The following is a 9047-nucleotide window of genomic DNA, read 5'->3' on the forward strand; positions in this document are numbered from 1 at the left end:
TGAAGTGATCAAAATAATTTTGACTTATTCTGATTATTTAGGATTATTGTGTAGTAGCCATAAATGAGAGAGAAAAAAGAATGGAGCTTAGTAAAACTCAATGAAGTGTGCTTAATTCGCATACTGTTTCCCATGCGTCATGGGACTAAACTGAAGAGCAGTTTGCATGGTTGGGTAGAAAGAGTGTGATCCCTTAAAGAACGTTTCTCAGCTCCATTCTAGAGTGTGAACTGAAGGGCACCAGGGTTGGATAATCTATAGCTTGTATGGCTTGTACGTTGTATGACTGTGACCACCATCATCGTCCAGGTCAAATTCCAAGGAGAGTTCTTTACTTTTTATAATGACAGTAATTTATTAATGTTTTCTAAAAGCAATATTATCAAATCCTTGTATTTTCTATAAAACAACTGTGGAAAGGAGGGATTACATAAAGCATATAAAACTAGGAGATCTGCAGATATCTGAAGTATACTTTTTAAAATCAAATCTGCTAAAATTAGGGATACATTTTCTATGCCCATCTCAATGAACAAGGAAGTCTGGCAGATGAAGAGGTGACAATCATACCTGAAAGTATGACCTTTGAAGGAGCAGACCTTTGAGTAGACCAAGAGGGAGCCAGCAGATGGAAGACAACAGAGATGCCAACTACGTATGGTGAAGGGCCAAGGTTTTGGTACTAAAGAGACCTGGGTTCTGATCTCAACTGTGCTTCTTACTAGCTGACACTGAACATGTTACACAATTTTTCTCATCCTATTCTTTCCATAAAATGGGGAGAGTAGATATAGAACCAGCATATGAAAGTACCTAGAGTAATAACTTGATAGACTCAATAATTGACTACTGTCATCATTCTCACCTTCTTCTTCATCCTCATCTTCATTGGAAATGAAGAAACCCATTAACAGAGGGCATCTTTTGCAACAAGAACCTCACTGTGTAAAATCTGTGAGGCCCACGTGACAATCGGATCTGTTCAAACTCATGATGAGACATACTATGTGCAAGTCTTTAGCCTAATTTTTCTCAGAAGCATCCCTCTTCCTTTCTCTGCTTTGTTCATAACACAAAGGGGCTGACTCAACCTAAGTTTCCCATGCTCATTGGTTAGCTGGTGTCCAGCTAGGTTTGGCCAATGAGAGGTACTTCTACTTTGCCTCATATGGGTCTGTTCTGTAGTTCCAGCTCCCATGGGCTAGAACCACCCTGGTTTTAGTTTCTGGGGGGTGATCCCAGCTCCTAGGCTCCAGTAAGACCATCTTCACCGTTGTTGCTCCAGCATTAGAGATTGTAGCAGTGTCCCGCAGTTGCTCATGTCTGGTCACAGCTCCATCCTTTTTTGGTATCTCAGCACTTCTAGCACCTGGGTAACTAATCCCACGTATCAAATTCCATCCAATTCAAATATATAGAAAATTTTCTCCTTTCTCTTCTGATTTTCCTGAGTGATGTACACTGTAAGATTATTATCTAGAGATATTATAAGTTATAATTCAGATCATCTAAGACAATATCTGAAACACAGAAATTCTATAAACTACTACACTAGGATCCCAAATTTATGTAGTTTCATTCTCTACAAAATACTTTTACATATATTATTACTTTATCTTTCTAATTATTATTTAAAGTATGGCAAGTGGACATCATTTTTCTCACCAAGGGAATAAAATTCAGACAGGTTACATGATTTTCCCAGTGGAAAAGCCATACTTTCATACACATTTTCCAATTGCAAAATCAGGACTTGTGCTCCAGATTATACTGAATTTGATAAGAGTGACGGTAGCCTGAGAGTTGTACCTGGAGGAAATGGTGATACTAAAAGAGAACAAGGAGGAGAAGTGGATCTCAGAGCTCTACATCCACAGTTGCTTTTCTGGGGCTTCGTCTGTGAGCATGAGTAAATCTTGAACAGTGAGAGGTATGCTGATGCCTCTGGGAGACAGAATGCAGCTGTGGGTTGAAGAGCCTTGGGGACCCCACTTCTCCCCTGCCGTGGATAGACTCCTACTCAGCATCTATTGATTGTGTTATCATGGAAATCCCCAATGACTGTGTCAGTTAAGCAAGTTACACATAACTTCTCTGATACTCACATTGTTAGCCTACCACATCTGCTCCATAAAAGTAGACTCTAGGTACTTTGAAAAGCTGGGTTGGAAATATTCAGCCAGTTAATAGTCATTTAAATAGAAGCAGTGGTTTGTAATATATTTTTACCTAACTTGATGATCCCACAAGCCAGTGAGATGAGTAGAGATATTATTGTCCTCATTTCATAGATAAGAAAACAGATACTCAGAGTGGTAAGGGACTCACTCAAGGTCTCCCATGAGCCAGGGCAGGGACTTGAACCCAGGCCATCTGACTCAAACAGCAGTGCTCCACTCTGTAATGGAATTATCTCCAGAGAAAGTTAATATTGAGTAATACAAGTCTCATTCAACTTTGTAATAAAACCATTGACACGCCTGTAGCTTTAAAACATCAAAATCTAAAACAAAAAATCCAGCCCAGATTTTGAAACCCTATGAATTTTTGACATAATACAAATAAGGAAAATATTTAGGTTCATAGAATTTTAAAGCACAAAGAGACCTAAAGTGCTGAAATGAATGTTCTATTTCTTTTCTAAATCTTTTTGGTGGTAGGGAGGCAGTTAAATGTGCATCCATCATGGCCAGAAATCCCCTCATTCTAGATCATTTGCTTTATTTTCTCATATCCAATCTTGACAACCTGTAGCCTGGGCCTCATGTTGGCAGATCATGGGTAAGTAAAAATTCTTCAGGTAATTTCATATAATTCTCTCACAAAACATCACTGTTTGGTGGCAAGGAAATTTTTACCCGGAAGACCATTAATTCTCAAGTGTTGGTGTTCATCAAGGTATTGCTAGAACATCTTGGTCCAAAACTAACTTGTCTATCTCTTCTCTAGGATCTAAACATCTTTAACAACGAATAAACCATTTTATTTCATAACTGTAAGTTTAAATGCAAATCCTAATACGTCTGGCAGAGGTTTAAAATCTGACCTGCTTGCCATGGTATTTAAGTCCTTTACGGTCTTTCGTAGCTCATCTTTTCAGCGTCACCTTCTATGTCTTCTGTCTCTTTCTTATCCCTGGCTGCTCCAGGTCTGCCAGGAAGTCCCCGTTCCCAGAATTTTGTTCCCTGAGTATAATAAGCCCTTTCATGTTCTCCTTCAGCTGTGCTCTGGGCTTTCAGTCTCCGCCTCCACCACAATTCTTCCTCAAATTTGCATATATATCAAAAGACTCAATTCAACTCTGAAGACTCACCTAAATGTCACCATTTTCATGCTGTCTTCTGAGATTATTTCCTCTATATCTAGGATGATTAGTCTACCATAATGATCTACCACCATTAACCTTCCCCGTGCACTGTACTCTATCTCTTTGGACATCAGTTCTGGTTTTTTGTTTTGCTGAGAAGACTAGCCCTGAGCTGACATCTATGCCAATCTTCCTCCAATTTATACGTGGATCGCCGCCACAGCATGGCTGATGAGTGGTGTAGGTCCACGCCAGGGATCCAAATCTGCAAACTGGGGCCGCCAAAGCAGAACACGCCCATCTTAAGCACTTTGGCATGGGACTGGCCCATGGGCATCAGTTTCTATCTGTTAAACGAGGAGATTGGACTAAGTCACTATTTCTCAAGTAGTTGGTAAATCAGTCGAATGTGTGAAGTTCATTGATAATACAGATTTCTGATCTCCACCCCAATCCTAAGGAATCCAAATTCTCCAGGGAAGAAAGGGAACTTAAGTCTGAGAAGCCTCATACCTAAAAAATGATTGATTTTCATGCAGCCAGTCCTACAACAGTCTGAAAAATATGTGGGGCCTAAGATAAACTCAGACCAAACGTGCTAGTTTTTATTAACTTGATTTGAAGTTTTAACAAAACAAGATCCAACCTTGTTACAATTGCTGAGTTGTATGAAATTAATTAAAGTTGGATATTTACTTTAAATATTCTGTTAACTGTTAAAAATGTCGTAAGGACATGAAAATAAAGACAAGGTACATGCATGGGGAAAGAAGGCACTCTTGCTAACACAGAATCTTGCCCAGGCCAACTGCAAAAGATCATGAGCTTCTGTGACATGCCAAGACTTTGGTCTGACAGGGAGGCCACGCCCTCAACATTCCAGACAGTAACCTGCAGATAAGTGCTGCCCCAGGCAGACAGGGCTATAGTCAAAACCATTTACCCAATGAAAGGAATTGAATACCAAAGTGGGAAAATGCAAATTTTTTTGCAATGTTGAGTAATATAGATACATGTACCTTCTCAAATGATAGCTTATTTTCTGAAAGACTGACAAATCACAAAGGTGAAAAGTATGACTGATTTTTCCCCACAACCCACGTCCCAAAATCAAGAGGGAAGAAAGGAAAAGAGTAACGTTTATTGCTGCTCTGAGGGAAGACTGTTTCCCAAACCGGGTCTGTGGAAGCTGCTGAGAGCGCAAGCTCTGGTAATCAAGTCATTTCAGGATTTAATTTCCTTTGATTAGCATAGCCAATTTCTATACCTCCCTCAAAAAGTGCTAATCAATTTTAGCAACTAGTAGAGTGAAAACATCACACAAATTGCTCTCATGGCCCCAAACTGCTAATCAATTTTGAAAACCTAAATCAATCTGCATTTTATGCTGTCATTTCTCACTTGACATTTCTAATCCCTCTCATGACTCTGAATTCTGAGGAATGAGTTTTCTGTTCAAATAATGAGCTGAAATCATATTACATTTTGGCTTAAGTATTGTCGTTTTTTTTCCCTCCCAACACACATTCCTCTGGCTTGAGTATTGTCGGGTTTTTTTTCCCTCCCAACACACATTCCTCTGGCTTGTAAAACATTGATATGTGTGTGAGCAAGAGAGAGCAAGTTATTTTAATAATCACGGCTACAGCAAAGTAGCTTTGCTTCTATTCTTCACTTCAGGAAGGAAATTGCTACATTTCTAAAAATTTCGTTTTAAGTATGTGAATGAGATACTGGTGTATTATTAATTGAATGGTGAGAATATTACAGCCACGGCATTTTAGAATGGGAAGGGATTGTATAAATCATCTATCCCAGCCCCTATCTTAGCTAGAGGTAAAGTCACACAGCTGACGGCACCTGCCCCCAGACCCCCTGAACCCAGGTCCAGGCTAATGGCCCAAACCAAGTATGACAGTGCTTCCCACGTATGGCTCGGGTAGGTACGAAATTACTGCCAACAGCAAATGAGAGGCCTCTGATGCTCCACGTTAGGCATATGTCCTGCAAAACTGCTCCTCTGAGGTGATTTCAAGGTGCGCTGATCTCATCCAAGCCATCAAAATGCTTGCAATATTTTAAGCAGGGTAAGTCGGCTTCCCAAACTGAGACTTCTTTGTTTCAGATACGAGTAGATTAGACTTTATTTTCTTGCTTAGCAATTGAATTAAATCAGCAACCATCTGGGTCCTCCAGCTAGAACACATTTGTTAGAGAAAGATTGGGACAGCTCTTTCGAAATCAGGTCTGAAGACCGAAGTTCTGCATATGACAGTTAATACACTGGCAGAGGCTGGAGACAAAATGTTCTCTGAAATTCTCTGTTTAATTATTAAGACGTATATCAAATTTCAAACTGTTATGTCTAAGCGCGGCAGCTGTGGATTACTGACTCAGGGCAAGAAGACGCCACTGCAAGGGTTGGGACAAGCCTGGGACAGAAAGCAAGGAATGAACAGACCATTAGGTCAAGGATTCCAAGACATCAGCCTGGAGTTAGGTAGCTCACAAATTCCAAAGATCGGGGTGAGGCAAAGGGTCAGAAATCAGGCTGGCAGGCACATCAGCAGAAGAAAACAAGAGCTGCAAAGATATGCTGATACTTGTGATGTTCTGAACATGGGAACAGGCGTTCAGTGAACATTGTTTCTCCTTTCAGGAGCATCTTCAGTGAACGATTATTTCTGTTTCTCCTTATAATGACTTTTCAGATTTTTTTTTAAAATGACTTTATTTCATTTTCATTTTTCAAGGATATTTTCACTTTGAAGAATTCTAGGCTGGCAGCTATTTCTTTCAACGCTAAGGATCATTCCAGTCTTCTGCCTTCTGTTATTTTGGAGGAAAAGACAGGTCTGTGTCTAATTTTGAAGAGTAACTGGATATTTACACAATCTTAGGTAGCTCATCCAAGATACTTACTAATTATCAAGGGAGAAATAGTAACTTTACAGTGGAGAAATTTCACAGACACCATCACAGTCTAGGGATTATAGTTCCCACCCCGAGAAAGGGGACACGTTGGCATTCTGTGTCTCTTGATGTGATGGCGAGTGAAGAACACAGCACCCCCTCTGTGGTGTTCCTGCCTAAAGTGCATCCCCTGAGTCAATCAGGAGGAAACAGCCAGCAAATCTAAACTGAAGACATTTACAACTCAACTGACATGCTTTCTTCAAGATAGTCAATGTCATGAAATGTACAGAAAACTGAAGAGCTCATTCGGATCAAAGGAGACTAAGAAGACTGAGGAGACGTGATGACCACTTGGAGCCCATCATCCAGAACTTTCTTTTGCTGTAAAGACCATTACTAGGATACCTGGTGAAATCTGAATAAGCTCCATAGAGTTGATAATGGAATTGCATCAATGTTACTTTCCTGACTTTTAGTAATTGTACTGCTGTTATGTAAGATAATCTTTTTTTATTGAGTTAATGATGGGTTACAACCTTGTGAAATTTCAGTTGTACATTATTGTCTGTCAGTCGTGTGGTAGGTGCACCCCTTCACCCTTTGTGCCCACCCACAACCCCACCTTTCCCCTGGTAGCCACTAATCTGTTCTCTTTGTCTACATTTTTAAATTCCTCATATGAGTGGAGTCATACAGAGATTGTCCTTCTCTATCTGGCTTATTTCACTTAACATAATTCCCTCAAGGTCCATCCATGTTGTTGCAAATGGGACGATTTTGTTCTTTTTTTATGGCTGAGTAGTAGTCCATTGTGTGTGTATATATATATATATATATATATATATATATATATATACCACATTTTCTTCATCTAATCATCTGTTGATGGGCACTTAGGTTGCTTCCACATCTTGGCTGTTGTAAATAATGCTGCAATGAACATTGGGGTGCATGGGACTTTTGGAATTGCTGACTTCAAGCTCTTTGGATAGATATCCAGTAGTGGGATAGCTGGATCATATGGTAGCTCCATTTTTCATTTTTTGAGGAATCTCCGTACTGTTTTCCATAGTGGCTGCACCAGTTTGCATTCCCACCAGCATTGTATGAGGGTTCCTTTTTCTCCACAACCTCTCCAACGTTTGTTACTATTTGTTTTAGTTATTTTTGTCATTCTAATGGGTGTAAGGTGATAATGCCTTTTTTTTAAGGACACACTGAGATGTTTAGAGATAAATGGGCAGCATGTCAGTCATGAACTGACTCTCAAACAACTCATAAAAAAAATGAGGTGTGGGTGTGTAGATATGTGTGTATGTGGGGGGGCAGGGAGAGAGAGCGCAAAATAAAGCATATATGGTAAAATGTAAATATTTGAGGAATCTATATAAAGAAGATATGGGAATTATTTGTATCTTGCAACTATTCTTTAGGTCTAAAATTATGTCAAAATAAAAAGCCAAGATAATTTTTAAAAAAGAGAAACAAGCAAAAATAGCAAAAAGAATAACAAATCAGAGATCCTGGAAGATGCTGCTCTTTTTAAGCTGTAGTAATAACTGCTATGTCTTATTTATTAATAGTCGTAAGTAAAATCTTCAAAAAAGATAAACTTGTGACTAGATATCTTTTGAATATTACTTATCTGTAATAATACTAATATAGAGAGGGTTTTAAATTGGTATAGAATTAAAGTACATTACAAGTATAGTCTAAAGCCAGCAGCAGGATGCATGAAACTAAAGACGTCTCAAAGTTACTCACTTTTCAGGTAAACCTGATTACAAAGTAGCATTAGATTCAATCACTCAAGGGTGCATGCTACTATCTTGAGTAACAACTATAAGAATAACAAAAGGAAAACAAACAGATTTTAAAAATACTCAATCCATAAATAGACAAGAAAGGAGAAATAGAGAAATGTACAACTAGCAGGACACACAAAAAACAAATAGCAAAATGGTAAATTTACATGTAATTTGTCAGCAATTACTTTAATTGAAAATAGATTGAATGCTGCAATTTAAGGAGAAAACTATCAGACAATTTTTTTTTAAGTCACTAGATGTTGGCCATAATTGATTTATCTGAACTGTAAAATTACACAAATATTAACTATAGAAGGATAGAAAGGATCCACTATGAAGACACTAAGAGGAAGAAAGTAAGTAGATATAGGAACAGCAGGTTTTTACGGAAAATGCTTAACAGATAAAGACAGTTCACAATAATAAAAGTTTCATTAAATAAGAATGTTACCGAACCTGAAGTGAGTTCGCTCACCCGTTGCACAGCAAGCCAATCTCTGACACTGGGTGCGGTGGAAGAAAGTAGGAATTTTATTTTTGTGCAGCGCTGAGCAAGGAGAGAGGGCAGCTAACGCTGAAATCCCAAACTCCCCGAAAAGCTAAAAGGAAGGGTTTTTATTTGGGGTTTTAGATAGGGGAGGGGGAGCATATGGTCTTGCTGGTCGGAGCTTTCCCACCAGCCTGTCTTTGGCCTTGAGACTACTTGCAGAGAGGAGGAAGCCTGTGACCTTGCTGGTCAGCAGCTTTCCCACCAGCCCGTATCTCTTTGCAGGAGGAGATAGTCCAGGTGCTTGTCCTTGACAGTGTCTGTCTCCATGCAGGATAGTGGATTCTGGAGCCAGGAAGCCAGAGAGTAAGCAGGGAATGAGTGCTTTGGTTTTAACCCCATATATGCTGGGTTTAATGTGGGGAAACTGACATCAGGGTCGGTATCAAGAAGATAAAATAATTCTAAATTTGTATGCACCTGATAGCCTCAAGAAGGTAAAGCAAAAATTAACAAATGTAAAAAGATA

At 39.2% G+C, this 9047-nt stretch overlaps 1 long non-coding RNA gene across 2 annotated transcripts in view; it reads right to left on the reverse strand.

Moving 5' to 3' along the window:
* Positions 1–8605, reverse strand: part of LOC139045480 (uncharacterized) — a 55241-nt gene extending 46636 nt beyond the window's left edge. For both annotated transcript variants that reach the window (XR_011503810.1, XR_011503811.1), the window contains exon 1: positions 8488–8605. This is a non-coding gene — a long non-coding RNA (uncharacterized lncRNA). The remainder of the gene's footprint in view (positions 1–8487) is intronic.
* Positions 8606–9047: the final 442 nt, after the last annotated feature.

Source organism: Equus asinus, chromosome 6 (assembly GCF_041296235.1).
Source record: "Equus asinus isolate D_3611 breed Donkey chromosome 6, EquAss-T2T_v2, whole genome shotgun sequence".
NCBI classification, from domain to species: domain Eukaryota; kingdom Metazoa; phylum Chordata; class Mammalia; order Perissodactyla; family Equidae; genus Equus; species Equus asinus.